Source organism: Dreissena polymorpha, chromosome 8, assembly GCF_020536995.1.
Source record: "Dreissena polymorpha isolate Duluth1 chromosome 8, UMN_Dpol_1.0, whole genome shotgun sequence".
NCBI lineage: Eukaryota > Metazoa > Mollusca > Bivalvia > Myida > Dreissenidae > Dreissena > Dreissena polymorpha.
The window spans coordinates 78,330,043-78,348,040 of NC_068362.1; the positions used below are offsets into that span (position 1 = coordinate 78,330,043).

Genomic DNA, 17,998 nt, shown 5'->3' on the forward strand with positions numbered 1-17,998 from the left:
ATAATTTAAAGGGGAAAGTTGCTTCCCCTAGTAAAAAGAGTCTCTATGTAAATGTTATTTTAAATGTAAATAATGAGCAATCGATCAAAAAGGGACACAAGAAGAAAAGATTATAAATCTTTACACACGTCTGGAAAGACAGAAGAAGGGGCCTTCGAAGGGATTGAGACGAACCAAACAAAGAGTTCAGAGATAATGGCGGGATCGGAAGTTAACCAATATGGCGTCCTCCAGTTGCCAGATGACGAAGAAATAGACGAGATTCTATTTTTATCTAAGATTATCTATTTTTAGACAGGTGATATGCACTCACCTTATTTCTGATTGGTCTATTTAATATCTCGTGCACACGGTATCCGTGAAGAAGTTTTCATACTTGTTTTTGTATAAGATATCACAGCGTTGTTTAAAAAATTACTTTAATAAGAATAATTTTAGTTTTGAGTTTCCCAAAAGGTGAGGCATTGAATGAGTGTATAGCAAAATCAGAATATTTAGGGGACACTATAAATTTAATGTTTCCTTAGATAGATGATATGTGTAGCTTGATTAAATCAAAAGGCAAAGGTTGTTTGCTGTTTAAAAAAGATTTAAAACGGGCTTATCGTCAAATTAATATATGTCCTGGAGATTACAATTTAGTATCATTTATTTATAAAAAACATATTTTTTTGTGATACTGTGTTATCAATGGGTCTTAGATCTGCTGCTTATATTTGTCAGAGAGTAACAAACGCTTTAGCTTACATTTTGTTAAAGCTTGGTGTGATAATTATAAATTATCTTGATGACTTTGCAGGGGCTGAAGAAAGAAAGGAAAGAATATGCAAAATTTGCTTATTTGTGTTTAGAGACAGTATTACAAAAGTGTGGGTTAGAAGAAGCCAAAGATAAGTCAGTAGAACCTTGTACTAAAATGGTGTTCTTAGGCGTTTTTTTTGATACAGTTAAAATGACTATGGAAATAACTGCTGATAGGTTGCAGGAAATATTGTTATCAGTAGATGAGTGGTTAGTTAAGGAAGTTGCTTCTTTGAAAGAAGTACAACAGTTGTTGGGCAAGCTTAATTTTGTAGGAGCTTGTGTCAAAGCCAGTCGTGTATACATAAACAGATTACTGAATTGGCTTCGAGAGATATATGTGGTGAACTCTGAGATTAATTCTCATATAATTCCATCTCATGTGAAACAGGATTTGAATTGGTGGAAAACATTTTTACCATTATATAATGGTTTTTCAGTCATTTCAACAGAGACATGGTCTACTCCTGACGATATATTTTCTAGTGACGCTTGCTTAAGTGGCTGTGGTGGATATCTACAGGGACATTACTTTCATGCAATTTTCCCCACAGCCATACACAATCAAAACTTGCACATAAGCGCTTTAGAAATGTTATCAATTGTGGTGTGTGTGCACTTGTGGTACATGAAATTTAAAAACAGAAGAATTGTGGTACAGTGTGACAATATGGCCGTTTGTTTAGTTTCAAATTCACGAAAATCGAAATGTCAGTTTATGCAAAAGTTTTTAAGAGAATTAACCTTTTTTGCAGCGCTGTATGAATTTGAAATTAAAGCTGTACATATTCCAGGCATTGATAACAGATTAGCAGATTATCTGTCTAGATGGCATTTAAACGAGGGACATGCCAATCTATTTAAAGACTGTACAAAAGATATTGCATTGAATGAACATTTTGTTCGAAAAGAAGACTTTGAATTTGTAAATAATTGGTAGTAATCTTAATTACATGTATGTATGTTTGTTTCAGACAGAGAATTACGTGTTCTGAGGGATGACCTCAAGGCATCCAATAGAAGGGCTTATGCTGAGGGATCCAGGAAAAATTTGAGGATCCAGTGGGAATCTTTTCTTTTGTTTTGCTGCCATTTCGGGTTAGTTTTCTTTCCGGCCTCTACAATTACATTGCAGTTATATGTACAATTTTTAAGTAGATCTTTTAAAGCTGTCGAATCAATTAGAAATTACGTCAGTGGAGTACGTACCATGCATCAACTTCTTGGTTTCCCTTTAGAAAAAGTTAATCAATTTATATTGAATCTTACGTTGAAAGGCATTTCGAGAATAAAATGTCATACAATTAAACAAGCATTCCCTATCACTCCAGAATTATTGCTAAAAATTTATTTAGCTTTAGATAAGTCTGATATAAATTACATTGTTTATTGGTGCTTGTTTGTTTTTGCATTTTTTCTGTTAGCTAGAAAATCAAATTTGGTACCTACAACGACTGAAGATTTACTTCATAAAAGGTTCTTATTAAGAGAGGATGTTTTATTGATAATAATAAATTGTTGGTTTCTATGAAATGGACAAAAACTATTCAGTTTGGACAACGTGTTTTGGTTACACCATTGGTTGTTGTCATGAACTCTCCGCTATGTCCTGTGGCAGCTTTTAAGAATATGGTTAGTAAGATTCCCGCTGGACCTGAATCGCCTCTATTTATATTGAAGTCAGGAAGACCAGTCACATATAGTCTTTATCTCAAAAAGCTTCGAGAAGTACTTGCTAAATGTGATGTCGATCCTAGAGCATACTCGACTTATTCTTTTAGGAGAGGCTTTGCCTCATTTGCTTTCAAATTAAATATATCAGCTGATAAAATTCAGCTTTTAGGTGACTGGTCCTCTGACGCGTATAAACGATATTTGCATATGTCTTTAGAAGACAAGATTGACATTGCTAGCTTTATTTCTGAAAAATTGTGAATGATGTTTTAACATCATATGTACAAATGTATTCATATTTCTATTTCCAGAATGTAGGCGTAGTGGTTTATTAATACACTGTTTACAAGAATAACTGGTAAGCACTGTTTTAGTGTTTGTTACGCATTGTGCTTTTGCAGAGCATGGTTTCGTTTCTTGCTTCGCTTAATTAGATAATTTGGTTGTTGTTATCTATGTTTTTTTAATTATTTTTTTTTTGCATGCAAGTTTTGTTTAGTTGATGTGTTGTCTTTATATGTGTGTTTATTTCTTATTGGCCTATGGTTGGGCTTTATATGAATATTCTTTGAATTATTACATTTGAACTGTTACATTTGTATTGTAATTAAATGTTGATTCATATTATCGATTCGCTGTGTAACAAGGACAAATAAATTTTGATTATCATTTAAATGTGTTATTTGTGTTTCAATATGAACTCATTCTAAGGATCGAACGGTTATTAGAACTTAGAATGATTTCTGTTTAATAATAACTTGCGGCATACAATTGGCTAATTTTAATACGATTAAAATGTTTAATTGTCTTGACAAAAGTTCATGTTGTCCGAGATTCTATTTTTATCTAAGATTATCTATTTTTAGACAGGTGATATGCTCTCACCTTATTTCTGATTGGTCTATTACATATCTCGTGCGCACGGTATCCGTGAAGAAGCTTTCATACTTGTTTTTGTATTAGATATCACAGCGTTGTTTAAAAATTTACTTAAAAATAATTTGTATTGCCCTAATCCCTCCCACCCTTATGATTGACAAGTTATCATCGTTTGATCTTTAAATCATTTAAAAAATAAGCCAGTTGTTCAGAATGTATATGTATATATTATATGTTTAAGTTAGTTTAATGGTAATTGATTATTCAGTTATAGGCACATTGGTTTATCATTGCGAATGGTAATTAATTAAGAGTTGTTTAGTTCAGTCATTGCAGATGAGAGATTAAGGTTTTTGTGTGCTTTTGTAAATATATAAAGGTCAACTTGTGTAAAATGTAAATTTAGTGATGTATGTTTGTATATATTGAATTTGTTTTGAAATGTTTCGAGTTTGTATGAATATTCGATATGTTGCTGTACTTTTGTTTGTGGCTTTATATGAATATTCTTTGGATTATTACATTTGAACTGTTACATTTGTATTGTAATTAAATGTTGATTCATATTATCGATTCGCTGTGTAACAAGGACAAATAAATTTTGATTATCATTTAAATGTTTTATTTGTGTTTCAATATGAACTCATTCTAAGGATCGAACGGTTATTAGAACTTAGAATGATTTCTGTTTAATAATAACTTGCGGAATACAATTATGCAACATATATAACGTGGTATGCGTTTAAAGTTGCTTGAAGTTCCTATTGAGAACACCTATTGTTACTTAACACATCTGAACGCTCGGTGTTGATATAATTTAACACAAAGATCGCATTGAAAATGCACAATATCCTTGTCCATTAACGAACGCTTCGTTTCAACATTTGTTTCATCTGAACGCTGGATGGCATGATGTCATAGGTGGCAGATACGTCCTCATGTCGCCAAACGCGCGTGTATACAGATTTGTTTTACCGCAGCTGTTTTGTCGTTTCCTTTAACCTTGTTATTTGTGATTCATACTTCACAAGATCCTGAAAGTAATATCACGGTAAAGGTATGTGAGAAAGACGGTATAGTATCAAGTGAGAAACAGTTGTTATTCGGAACTCCTCAGTCTTGGTTTTTCCAATATTTGAGCACGCGCGGAAGGTACAAACAAAAGCTGACTAGCATATTTTGAAAGAGAGTGAATTTATGATTTCTCTTATCGCTGAACTGTAAACACCACTTATCTGCTCAAACTATTCAGTTTCCACTTTCTAACTTCATTGGCAAGTGATAGTTTAAGGACATATCACTTTCTGAAATGGTCAGAAGTGGGTGGGGTAATGTTAACGAATATTTCCTTATATAAGCATTCTATATTAAGTTTGAAACAATATGCACAATAAAAATAGCATATACTTCAGTGAAACATGAACCAGTTCTAATGAAATCTTTCAAAAAGAGTAAATAATCACATATTTTCCCCTAAAAACCACTTTCTTCCTGGGCGACCAAAGTCCATATGTGCTAATTTTCTTCATAAATCCACTGTTACCAGCTGGAACATACACCACTGTAGAACAAAATGTTAGAGTATTATTAAATATAAAACACTAGAAACATTGAAAAAAGCATCCTTTTTTGTAAGAAAAAATGTCAACAACTGGAATCCAACGTTTATGTTCAATAAAGAACATATTTTATGTTTGTGTGATTGTTCATAATAAGTAGCCCAGAACCGATGGATGTATTGTGTAAATTACACAATCGCACGCGTAGCGCTACCTATTCTGAGCTGATACCTTTCCTGATTGGTCAGCTATGACGTGCGCACTTCATAAATATCGCATCGCGTGCGCTAGTAATAGCTATCGCGTGCGCACGTCATAGTTCTTTTATTTTGGAATGGGTTTGCCCATAAGAACTTATTTTAGATTGACAGCATTGAGATTCTATAAAACCTAACACTTAATAATTCATATACATATTTTTCATAGATGTTCCTAGGTTGTTTATAAGGATTAAATACCATGGAATGTCGGATAAATTTCGAATAGTTCCACATAGCGGATACAAATCCCAAGAATAAGGCCAAGGAATATAGTGGGAACACTTCTATGACTGAAAAGTAGGCTCTTGTAACTTAATGTGAGTGGTTATACATTTGAGCCGAGTTCTATGAAAAGGGGGTTTAATGCATGTGCGTAGAGTGTCGTCCCAGATTAGCATTTGCAGTCCGCACAAGCTTATCAGGGACGATACTTTCCGCTTTTATGATATTTTCGGTTTGAACAAGTATCTTCCAGTTTAGGCGGAAAGCGCGTCCCTGATTAACCTGTTCTGACTGCAAAGGCAAACACGGGACGACACTTTACGCACTTGCACTAAACCCCCTTTTCACAGAGCACGGCCTATTTTGATTGATTTAAAATATGATGTACGTACATAGGACGTGTTGATGTGACTGAATAACACCCAAAATATTTATATTTCTGTGTACTGAATATGTGTATTATTAACACTTTTGTCTTTATAAATTGATTGTCACTAGCGTTACAATAGTCCTTGTATTTGTATAGATAAAGAATGAACCAACGGGCGAAGATAATACATCGTTATACATCGTTATTGTTATCAGAAAATAATTATCGCATGAACCGCATAATACCTCAGGCATTATGTTTAAATATAGAGATAATAAGACGTAATTTAGACTTTAATCGTGAGTTAGAACATGTGCGATTAACTTGAAGCAGTAAGTCCGATTTTAAATATAACTTCATAAAAACAACACATTATTAGAAAAACATATCTATCGTTTTCTATGTTTATATTTGTTGTTATACTTGGTTTATGTTCAATATCTTGAAAAAATATTGGCGGATGGTACATACAACCATATTTATTTTGAGGTAAATAGGAAAAAGAGTTCATTTGTGTAAAAATTAGCTTCCGCTTAATATATGAAGACCTTTCATAGTTTACATTCTAATCAGTGTTTAGACCTCATTTAAAAAAAGTAATATATGACAAGGTAAATGTAAGAAAATTTACTTAATACATTTCATCCGGCCTTTATGGTAAGAACTATTAATTCCTAAGCTTTCATGACCCACATAAAGATTTATAAATACTCATTTTGATCAATATTTCAGTATGTGAAAGACACATGCCACAACGTTCTCTGTGTTTCTGCTATGCCACAACGTTCTCTGTGTTTCTGCTATGCCACAACGTTCTCTGTGTTTCTGCTATGCCACAACGTTCTCTGTGTTTCTGCTATGCCACAACGTTCTCTGTGTTTCTGCTATGCCACAACGTTCTCTGTGTTTCTGCCATATCACAACGTTCTCTGTGTTCACAACGTTCTCTGTGTTTCTGCTAAGCTAAGTATCTTCAGAACGCTTCAGATTTTAATTTTTAATTTGTTTTGTATTAAAACCTGATTTTTAATATAGTATGTCATATGGAATATCTTAAGACCCCTACACATTTTGATTCTGAGATTACTTGGTGAAATGTTTAAGTCGCGAATTTGTGTTATATAATATTGGTTTTAAACAAAGAAAAGAAATAATTTGTTTTTATTAAAAGAACGAGTGCGTCCCTACATGGTATAGACAGCGTCCCAACTGGGTTTAGAAAACGACCCGACATTTTTCGGACATCATTAGGACTTAATCTTTGGATATAAGAAGAGAATTATATTGGATTATGTGTCCACTATGACGTATGGGCTTGTGCTGGGTCGCTATAATGCTTATTCGGGCGATTTTGTATTTGCAAGAGGAATGTTCAAGTAAAAAATGAAAAGTTTTTAATTTAAAAAAATCTCAAGAATTGTCATTTTAGTTTCTTTTCGTGAATATTTGCTAATTTTCCTTTTTTGCTTACTCTTATTTTAATATTACATGTGTTTTGTTTTGTAATATTTTGTTTTGAAATATTCATAATTTTGTTCGATCATCTAGACATTAAAATCATAAGCATATTAAGGTTTGAACGAACGAAATCCAACGAGCAATGGAAGTGGAGTTTTGGACGGACTATTTTCTGTTTATAAGCCTCACCGGATAAACTTTCTCCAGCTCGGCACCAACCATGCATTCGATGTATCATGCTTCACGTTAACTTATGGCGTTAACACATTTTATCAAAGACACATAATTAATTGACATAAAATAATTATTTTGGTCGGGCCTCCTAAATTTAGACAGCATTCCTGACGACCGGATAACTACCGATTGTGTCACGTAAAAAATGGTTTCATATTAAACTATTCCTTTTTATACTTTCCCATTGAAAATATGAGACAAAATAAAAAACGAATCCAGAATGTGATACATTTCTTGGCAGAAATTGAAAAAAACAACAACAGCAAAACAAAAACTCAATTGTAGTTACCTCAATGACAACTGTAATCCAATGTTTATAACAATAAAGTTTTAACGATATGCACTTCCATTTTCTGTTCTTCCATCTCTTTAACGAAATCCATTTTCTGTTCTTCCATCCCTTTATCGAAATGTATTTTAAACTACTTTATTTTTGATAGCGATTGTATCGAATGCTAAACACTCTCCAATCAAAGTTAACAATTATGCAGGACAAACAAACAATCCGAAATACGTAATGAATTCGTTCGATGTTTAAAAAATTATAACTGTTATAAACCGCCACGTCAAAAATTGAAAATTGTCCCTAAAATCCAGAAAGTCTTGCTTATACTAGTATGTTTCGTCAGAGAAATGACGTCACCTTAGGTACGCCATAAATTGCGAAATCGAGTAAATGAAAATAAAAAATACGGAAAGCTGGTTCAGTAATATATTTTAAAGAAGAAACAACATATGATCATAAAATAAAACGATAACATTCATGCTGCGTCTCAATAAATTTCAAAGGTCAAATATTAGGAAATGTTAATCGGCGCGTAGGAATACGTACTTAACGGTAGATCGCGTTCACGCGAAGTACTGCCGGATATCAACTAGTTTATTCGACCCTGCTTTATAAGGTCAATGTTTGCAACAGAGACAGGATAATTTTGATTTAACATACATTGTAGAAAATCAGAATTTAATATTAAATATACCAAATATATTATTACTGTTTTGGTAAAAACTAACAAATAAGTTTAATCTCGCGATACGCATTACCGAAAACTCTACTGAACAAATAATTTTCTCTATGCAGTTTTTGACAGTCCTACGTTTAAGCAATGAATATGTTTCAAGTGGAAGGACAGAATGAATGTGTCTCGACTGAAGCACGGCTATTTGGGCTCGATTGGTAATTGTCAGTTCGGGTAATACTTACATGTACCTCGGGTACTCTTAGGTGTACTTAAATGTACCTTGGGTACGGAAATTATACTAAAACGTACTCAGGAATTATAACGCTAAATTGGGCGTTGTAGGCGATTTTTTTTCTTCAAATAAATTCTGTTCATGTGTTTATCAATATTGTGTAAAATGGCCTCAATATTATCGAAACTCATCCTCAAAAAGTATGATACGGGTGGAAAGTTTTGTTATAACAAATTTCTTTCGTATCCCGTAGCGCGTTTTACGACATCGGATTTTAGGCGGAAATTAAACTCGGGTACAGTCTATATTGGCCGGGTAGATTTGAGTATATTTTCTGTACCCCGGGTATATTTTAGTATACTTAAGAGTACCCGGAGTTCATTTAAGTAGTGCCCGAGCCGACAATGGCCAATCGAGCATTTTTAGGACACACTTTGGGTATCTCTTTTGGCGAACATTCGATTATAATATGTCATGTGCATATAAATAATAAGATGATCGTTAAGGTCTTCTCGATACATCCATCTGTATTTAAATATACACCATGCAAGATTTAACAACAATATGTTGTTATGCATGTATGCAAAACCCGACTTTCATTCGAGTAACTTATATGTGCATTTCTTTAAATAATGCATGTGAACATTAACACACGGTGAGGATGTAATTGAAATTAAGAATACCAAATAACAAATATACTGACTTGCACGATATTATGTTAATAAGTTATCAATATATTGTGTGGAAGCGGTTTTGTTTGATCAACCTTTTCCTGGTTGACCTCAATTTGAAAATGGTTGTCCCTGTCCTCACAAGAAACCAAAATGCAAACTGGGTTTAAAGTTGAACATAACGGTCGCTTGAGATCTTTTGGAAACGTGTATGTAGTAAAGAATTTTAAATGTTACAAGTTCCTATGGCTCAGATGTTCAACATAACAAAAGCAAAAATCACAGACTTTTTATTTTCTCATCAGTTACTAGCCTCACAATGTCGATTATCGTAGGTATTAACCTTCTATATGTATATATATCGCCCGGAATAAAAGTTTGTATTACAAGCATCTTGACACTTGGACCTAAAATATATGTGGTTTATTTTTCTCCTAAGTAACTTTCATTTTTAACATTTTAATCATATTTGAAAGCTTTGTCTAATGATCGTGACGAATGGAAACGATACTGCGACAGACCGACCGGCAATGCGACCCACCGACAAACCGGTCGACCAACGGACCGATAAAAACCAATTTTCCCCGCACTTCTTTTTTTCTCATTGTAGTGGGAACTTCAACGTTTGTATGATAATAACGCACTAAACGATTATTAATGAAATCTTATCGAGTTTTTCAAGCGGTAAGATAAAAGTATTTAGGGCAGATACGGCAGTATTTATTCGTAATCTTTGCAACATTTGGACTTATCCTCACTCATATTTTATCTTTATAATATTCGAATGTTAACTCACTTAAGATATTCCACTTTTAACCCATTTTTGCCTAGTGGACTCTCCCATTCTTCTAAATTGGACCATTTTATTTCCAAAAATAGGGATGTATAGTATATGTATTTCTATATTTTGAATATTTCTTACATAAATTCTTTTATGCAAATAGCGCAGACCCTGATGAGAGCCGCATCATGCGGCAAAGATAAACATTTACTTAGTATGTGGAGTTAACTTGGTATATATAACTGCCATACATTAATGCCATTCCAATACTTTAATATATAGGCGTAGCTTATAAGCTATTATCAATAACATATTACAACGTTGTGCCTAACGTATTGAACATAGCTCTTTGAAGAATGTTAACACCGCCCGGTTGTCATTTTTGTTTACACGGTCGAGAAGTCGCAACACGAAGAACACCTGGCTTTAAGCCTTAATCATGCTTTTATGTTTTATGTTATGAGTCCATAAAATTTTCCACCGAGAACAATGAAACAGATTCAATTTAAAACAATACACCTTTGTTCGCCACTCAATTTTTTTATGCCCCCGGATCGAAAGATCGGGGGTATATTGTTCGATCGGGCGTATATTGTTTTTGACCTGTCTGTCATTGTGTGTGTGTCCCAAAACTTTAACCCAAACTTTAATCTTGGTCATAACTTTTGCAATATTCAAGACAGCAACTTGATATTTGGCATGCATGTGTATCTCATCGCGCTGCACATTTTGAGTGGTGAAAGGTCAAGGTAATCCTTCAAGGTCAAACGTCAAATATATGGCTTCAAAGCGGCGCAATAGTGGGCATTGTGTTTCTGACAAACACATCTCTTGTTTTTTGTAATATGCATACTGTAAAACCTGTTTCTCATAGGTTCTTTCCTGCCGAATGCGTATTGAATCGTGCACATTCGAGATAAAACATTTGTTAAAATTCAAAAATGGTGGATAAACGTTTTAAAATTGACTGGGCCACAATTGGTGTCGTTTGAACATACAGAGAGTAGTCCGGAATTCCTTACACTGAACAGTGCTACATCATTTACGCTGATGGTGTTATGTAAAAGTCATTTAAGGTGAAAAGCTGGGTAAAACAGCTATGCCGAAAAAGCGCGTTAGTGCTCTTTACCCATGTTTAGGCAGGTCAGAGCTGTTTACACCGTGTGAACTGCTATGGTAACCGGTAATGCATAAACAACAAAGTACGGGTCAACGGGGCTGTCCTTATGACTTCCTAATTCGTGAGAACAAATTATTTCTCGGAGATTTTTTTTTTATATTTATTTTCATCAATTAGATTTATTGTATATTTTGAATTTGTATATGGTGTCAAAAATCAAAATTTTTGTTGAGGTAAGTTCATACGTAAAACATGTAAGCACTACATTAAAGAGCTTTGGTATTCATCTGGTTTTCACGTAAAAATTTCCGGTTTTTTCTTGCTTGCGTAAGCGATATCGTTTCAGACATGATATTATCAACAACACCTTATCAAACATTGAACACAACTTCACCATAACGGCAATCTCTTGCACGACGGTTACATTACTTTCACCTCTGTGTTGTGCTCAGAACGGATAATTTTTATGAGAGCGTCGAATTCATGTGATGATCATTCCAAGCGTTCATAATGAAGGTTATAGTATACTAAACAATCTTTTGCACGACGGTTACATTACATTCACATTAAAAGAAAACCATATCATACCATTATATCTATATCAGTCTTTATGCATTATGATAATATGGATATGGTTGTTTAATGTTTACAAACCTACATTTTTGTGTCACATAATATTTAAGATCTACAATTACTGTGTATAAACCTACATATATTCAATATAAAAAGGTAGTATGAGAGACAAAACCTACTTATCTGTTGGTACAAAGCTTTCAAAATCACTTACCATATAAATTCTTATTATTTTAATGAATCTATCACTGGTTGATTCAATCAGTCAGCCTCATTTTGCAGAAGGTGTTTATAAGTTATTCCAAAGGAGGTGACCTGGATCAGGGGCGGCTCCAGGATTTCTGTTTAGGCGGGGGGGGGGGGCGTGATATTGAAAGATTTGCTGGGGGTCCAGGGCAAAGCCCTGCTAAGGGTTCCAGGGTGCGAAGCCCCCCGGAATTCGCGCCCGGAAGCTCCATGATTTAGTGATTTTGAAGGCTTTGACAATAACTTCTCGAGCATGTCACGCCTTATGTACTTTCATCAAAGTACCTTTTTATAATGCCAAAAAAGTGCAAAGTCTATATGTAAAACGGATAAACCGGGCGACAGAGAGTCTAAAGTTAAAACATTTAGCAAATGTCTGTGATTAGTGGTAAATGTTGTGTACGAAAAAGAAGAAAAATGAGTTTAAATAGGTGATTAAGATCTAGTTAAGAATGAAACATCAAATAAATTCACTTGACAATGGCGATTTTAGGGGGGGGGGGCTTACGTCCCCCCCTTGGATCCGCCTATGTGGATAATACCTGTTCACCACACATGAATACCGGTACAAGTTTTTTTTCTGGAATTACGCAGGTATAGTCGTTATATGGGTCATTTTTATTTTTCATTCACTTCAAATCACAGTTTTCCGCTTGATCAAAAAAAGTTTGGGCACACCTAAGATGATAAACATAGAATCAAATTGTATGGCCTTGTTTCAAAATGAGGCAAGAGTCAAGTGATATACTGTCAACTTGCCATTTAACAGCTCAAATGACAAGGGTTGGTATTATATTTTTGTCTACAAAATATTTCAATAATGAAACACATGTCACCATCATTAATGTATAGCCTAAAATTTGTATAAAATTTGTATAAATATAAAAATTATGTATGTTTTCAAAAAACACACTGCATGGATATTTATGGAAAAAAACATTTCCCCATAAATAGAAAGGCATTTGTTAACCAGCAGACAGTAACATAATCATTGGAAAAGTGTCAAAATCAGACATGAGAAATTCAGTCCCCTTGTACAATGTTGAAGAGTTCAAATGTGAACAAGAGCACCGTCTAGCGGGTGCAGACAGCTAATCTATTTTTCTTTTTAAAGTTGAAGGGACCTATCTCAATACTACAATCTAAAGAGTGGGGGTGAGGGTGGTGAGGGGTGTATAGTGTGTATGTATTGTCATTTATAACATTATCTTTCAAAAAAGAAAAAAATCTATTTTTTGGGGGTATTCTTGGGTGGGATGGGTGGACAGTCATTCAAAAATAAAATAATAAAAATAAATATTTGTGTATTTTTTTAACCACGTTTAAAAAATATTTTTTTTTTGGGGGGGGGGGGGGGATTCTGAGGTTGGGCCTGGGGATGGTTTTTGTATGTCAGGTAAGTGTTGTTTTGTCAAAGTATGAGTCAAATCTGATAATAAATAAAGAAGTAATGGCATTTTAAGCAAAATTTAATAAGCTTATCTTGAGAATCAATGTCATTCAAACGTCAAGGTAAAATTCAACTTGCCAGGTACAGTACCCTCATGAAAGTTATTAAGTATTTGAGGTTTGAAAGCAATAGCCTTAATACTTCAGAAGTAAAGTGGATCTAAACACAATATTTAACAAAATATCCAAAGTAAAAAAAGGGCCATAATTCCATCAAAATAACTACCAGAGTTATGCATCTTGTCCTGTACAGTCCCTTTATGATAGTTAGTAAGTGTTGCAAGTATGAAAGCAATAACTTTGAAACTTTAGCAATAAAGTCGACCTAAAAACAAAATTTAACCAAATGTTCAATTTTTTTAGTATAAAAAGGGCCATGATTCTGTAAAAATGCCAGGCAGAGTTACATTACTTTGCCTGCACAGTCCCCTTATGATAGTTAGTAAATGTTTTAAGTATAAAAGCAATAGCTTTGATACTTAAGGAATAAAGTGGACCAAAACACAAAACTTAACCAAATATCAATTTTTCTAAGTATAACTTAAGATATGTGTTTGTCAGAAACACTATGTCCCCTTTTGCGCCGCTTTGAAGCTATAAATTTGACCTTTAACCTTGACCTTCCACCACTCAAAATGTGTAGCTCCATGAGATTCACAGGCATGCCAAATATCAAATTGCTGTCTTGAATATTGCAAACGTTATTGCAAATATTTAAGTTGGGGCAAACAAACAAACACACAAACCAACAGACAGGGCAAAAACAATATTTCTCCCACTATAGTGGTGTGGGACATAAAAAGGCCACATAATTCTGTCAAAATGCCAGCCAGAGTTATCTAACTTTGCCTGCCCAGTCCCCTCATGATAGTTAGAAAGTGTGCCATGTTTCAATGCAAAAGCTTTGATACTTTATGAGAAAAGTGGACCTAAACACAAAACTTAACCTTAACACAAAACTTAACCGGACGCCGACGCTCAGGTGATGATAATAGCTCGTTATTTTTTTTTCAAAAAAAAGATGAGCTAAAAAGGGCATATTTGATAATTAAGAAGCATTCTTCAGAAAAAGTTAAGAAGCTTCATTCCTAAACTGATCTGCTTTCCAATATAAAGAAGGGGAACTCCAGCTGCTGGAGCGGTATTGCATTTTCATTAAAAACAATTAGTTGGTCCTTTATTTAAGGCAAGAGACCGATTGCCCAAACAATACAAAACAGCACAATACAGCACAATACAAACCAACATAAAAAACAAAATATAAATAAAGCTGGGGTCACCGCCTTGGAACGGTCAATGCAAAGCATTGGGGGTTTAAACCTGGTTATAGAGCGCTCAAAACCCAGGACATAAAATATAAATGGCTTTTTAACAACATGGGAATCCTGTTCCAAGCCACATACTGCATGAGTTCAATGAGAAGATATCCATAAGTCAATAGTAAACCCATATCTGTTATTGTCTCTTTTTATGTGGTTCGTGTGCAAACATTCACAATTCATATTCCTTGCCCACAATTTCAAATCTTAAATTCACAAATGTTGTTATGGATAAAATGGAATTTTAAGCAATGTTATCAATGGTTTAATGGTTGTATCAGTCATAGTATGAAATATGTAAAGTTTTATTACTTAGATGTATTAAAATACCTGTGCATTACTATAATCAGTTATATCAAGTTATTTAAATTGTTATAAATTGTGAAATTAATATATACATGTTATTATTGAGTTTATTTTGCTATCTTCTTTTTTTGCATTATGCTGTTTGTATTGTATTAAGCATATTGAAACCATCATTGTTATTCTTTTGCATTTGAATTTTGCGTGATAGTTTAAGTGACTAAAACGAATGAAAATGATGTCCATTCATAAGGATGATGTCTTTTATTTATGTTAAAACAAAGATGATTTTCAATACATTTGCATGTTGATTGTAAGAAAAGGGAATCAAATACAATAAAAGCAAATACAATCATTTGTCACAAATGCATCAACTACGAAGCCCTTCTGGGATTTGAACCCAGACGTATTCCCTCTGGCAAGGAAAGTATTCTATCTTGAAATACAAGGGCATGTTAGAATAAAATTAGCATTTTTAAGACTATAAACCTTTAAAAATATTGTATCAGTGGTAAAATGTAAATCTATCCTTAAGATAATTTTTCATTGGATCTTTCTTTCATAACACACATTTGTGAATCTGCAATACATTACAGCTTAACTTCAGTTTATTTTATTGTTCATGTATTTTCAAGTATTGTGTTTATCCTTATTGAATGTTATCTCCTAAACACAGGTGTTTACAGTAGTACTGTTATTAAAAAATAACCAGATAGTATGGTTTTGCTATTTTCTGTTAATATCCCAGAAATATGCCACCATTTTAAGGGACTTGTTTTCCTGTTTTTGTTTTTTTAATAATGTATATTTCGTTTGACTAACACAATTGAAATATCTAAATACTGAAACCCCAATATAATTACAGGAAACTCATAAAAAAGAAATAGCTTTTTTCTCCCAGTCTGCGAACAGTTATGATTAAAAATATACATTTGCTAGTATCACACCATTCAGTACAAGTACACCATAATTAAATAGCTGAAGTGTGGAATTTCCTGATTATACATGTAGATCAGTTGACTATAAATGAAGGGGTCAAAGGTTGACCGTTCGCCACAATTACAGGTGGTGGTAATGTTTGAACTCATCTTTGTAATTTCAGTAATGCTCATCTAAAACTGGAGTGTTTAGAAACGACAGTACCTATTAATGCTCATTTGGTATTTGTCGGCTCAGGTACAACATTTTAGTATCCCGTGTACACTTTAGAATACTACAAAGTACATGGGGAATGGAAAATATAATAAAAAGTATCCCCGAGTATGGCAAGTGGCCTTTAACGGTATTTAACTAAGCCGGGTAAATTGTAGTATACTTCAGAGTACCTCGGTTACTTTCAAGTGAAGTACATGTACATGTAGCACCTGAACCGACAACGACCGGAGTCTCATAATATTGTATTAAGGAATAAGGAGGATATTTGATCATCTAAAATATGCCGTTCTTCACAGGCAGTCTTTACTGTTTTATATTTAAATCACTAGCCTGAGAGCACTTTTTGCTTTTTGTCCATTTGGTTCACATTTTTTTTTGTAAGAGGTAAAAATCAGGTGTGTATGGATGTCATCTTTAAGTTTAAATGGTGGAAGAAATTATGCATGGGTAATACCGTAATAATTATGAAGTCTACGTGCTGAAAAATATTGATTTTTAACGCAAACCAACTGGTCCGTATGAATAATGTTCAAGCGCCTTCTATTACTATTCATAATGTTTGAATTAAGACCATACTACAATTACTTTCAGACTGGATCACAAATTCACATTCTTAACAGGAATTAAAGAATGTTAAATGTTAAACAATTATTTTTCCGAATACTGTACAACTAGGTCCCCTTATGTGTTCGATAAATACAACAGAACTGACCGTCTCCTCTCTGTAAATACACGTACGTCATCGAAGCAATGCCTAACGTCACTCAATTTCTTCATTTGTAAACATTTGTGAACTGCGCGTAATGATTCCATCTGCGTGAGTGGACAAAAAATAGTTCCAAGGAGATGCATTAATACTACCAAGTTTTTGCCCGATGAATCGTAAATTAATAAGTCATATTACTTAATTTAATGCATGCGATCTTAAATATTCAATCAAATACACATTGAATGCGTTTGATTGGTTTTACCCTGATTTTAGGCAAAATGGCATGCTGAGCATTTCGCAGAGGTGTATGTAAGAGCAGGGAACGACAACTCTGCGTGGAGATTGCCAAAACTGGTGTGAAACAATACCTTTACGTCGGATCACTTCTGCGCTCGTCGATTACACAGTCAAGTCAATAATTTGAGGTAAGTCTTCCGATCGTTTAACTTTATCAAGAGTTACATCTACATCTACAGCTAAGATCTTTAAGACTTACAGCATACATAATTTGACTATTACGTCGATATTTAGATTAATAAACAACTTTAAAAAAGTCACGTTATGGGGAATAACTGTTTATCAGCAGCGATACATGTAGTAGAGGCGTATAAAGTGTCTAAATTAAAAATATGTCACACTTTCTGAAATTCGATGAATTATAACAAGGTAAACGTATCTTATAAGGGGGTAAATATCTGTCACTTGAACGCCAAGTGTGTGATGAAACTATTGATAATGAGTTGAGTAAGAGCTGTGTACTGACATGAATAACAATAAGATGCAAACACGAACATTCATGCACACGCCCTGCAATCTAATCTTATCTAACAATGAGACAAACAGAGAAACATGTTTATACAGCCATCCTAATTACATAGAAGATTGTTCATCTCAAGTGAACTTACGAATGCACGACGAATACTTTAGACAGTACTCACAGCGCATTTGTTTTGTTTATTCGGATTATTAATTAACAGACAAGTTTGATCATTCACTATATCGATACATGACGGATTTTATT

General features: G+C 33.8%; 1 protein-coding gene across 12 annotated transcripts in view; it reads left to right on the forward strand.

The window, feature by feature from the left end:
• The window catches only part of LOC127841885 (uncharacterized), a 287,569-nt gene that overhangs the window by 121,991 nt on the left and 147,580 nt on the right, over window positions 1-17,998 (forward strand). Inside the window, exon 2 of one of the 12 annotated variants that reach the window (XM_052371015.1) lies at window positions 17,251-17,402. The exons of the other annotated variants lie outside the window; for them this stretch is intronic. The gene's annotated coding sequence lies outside the window, so the exon portion shown is untranslated. The remainder of the gene's footprint in view (window positions 1-17,250; window positions 17,403-17,998) is intronic. 12 annotated transcript variants of the gene reach the window in all.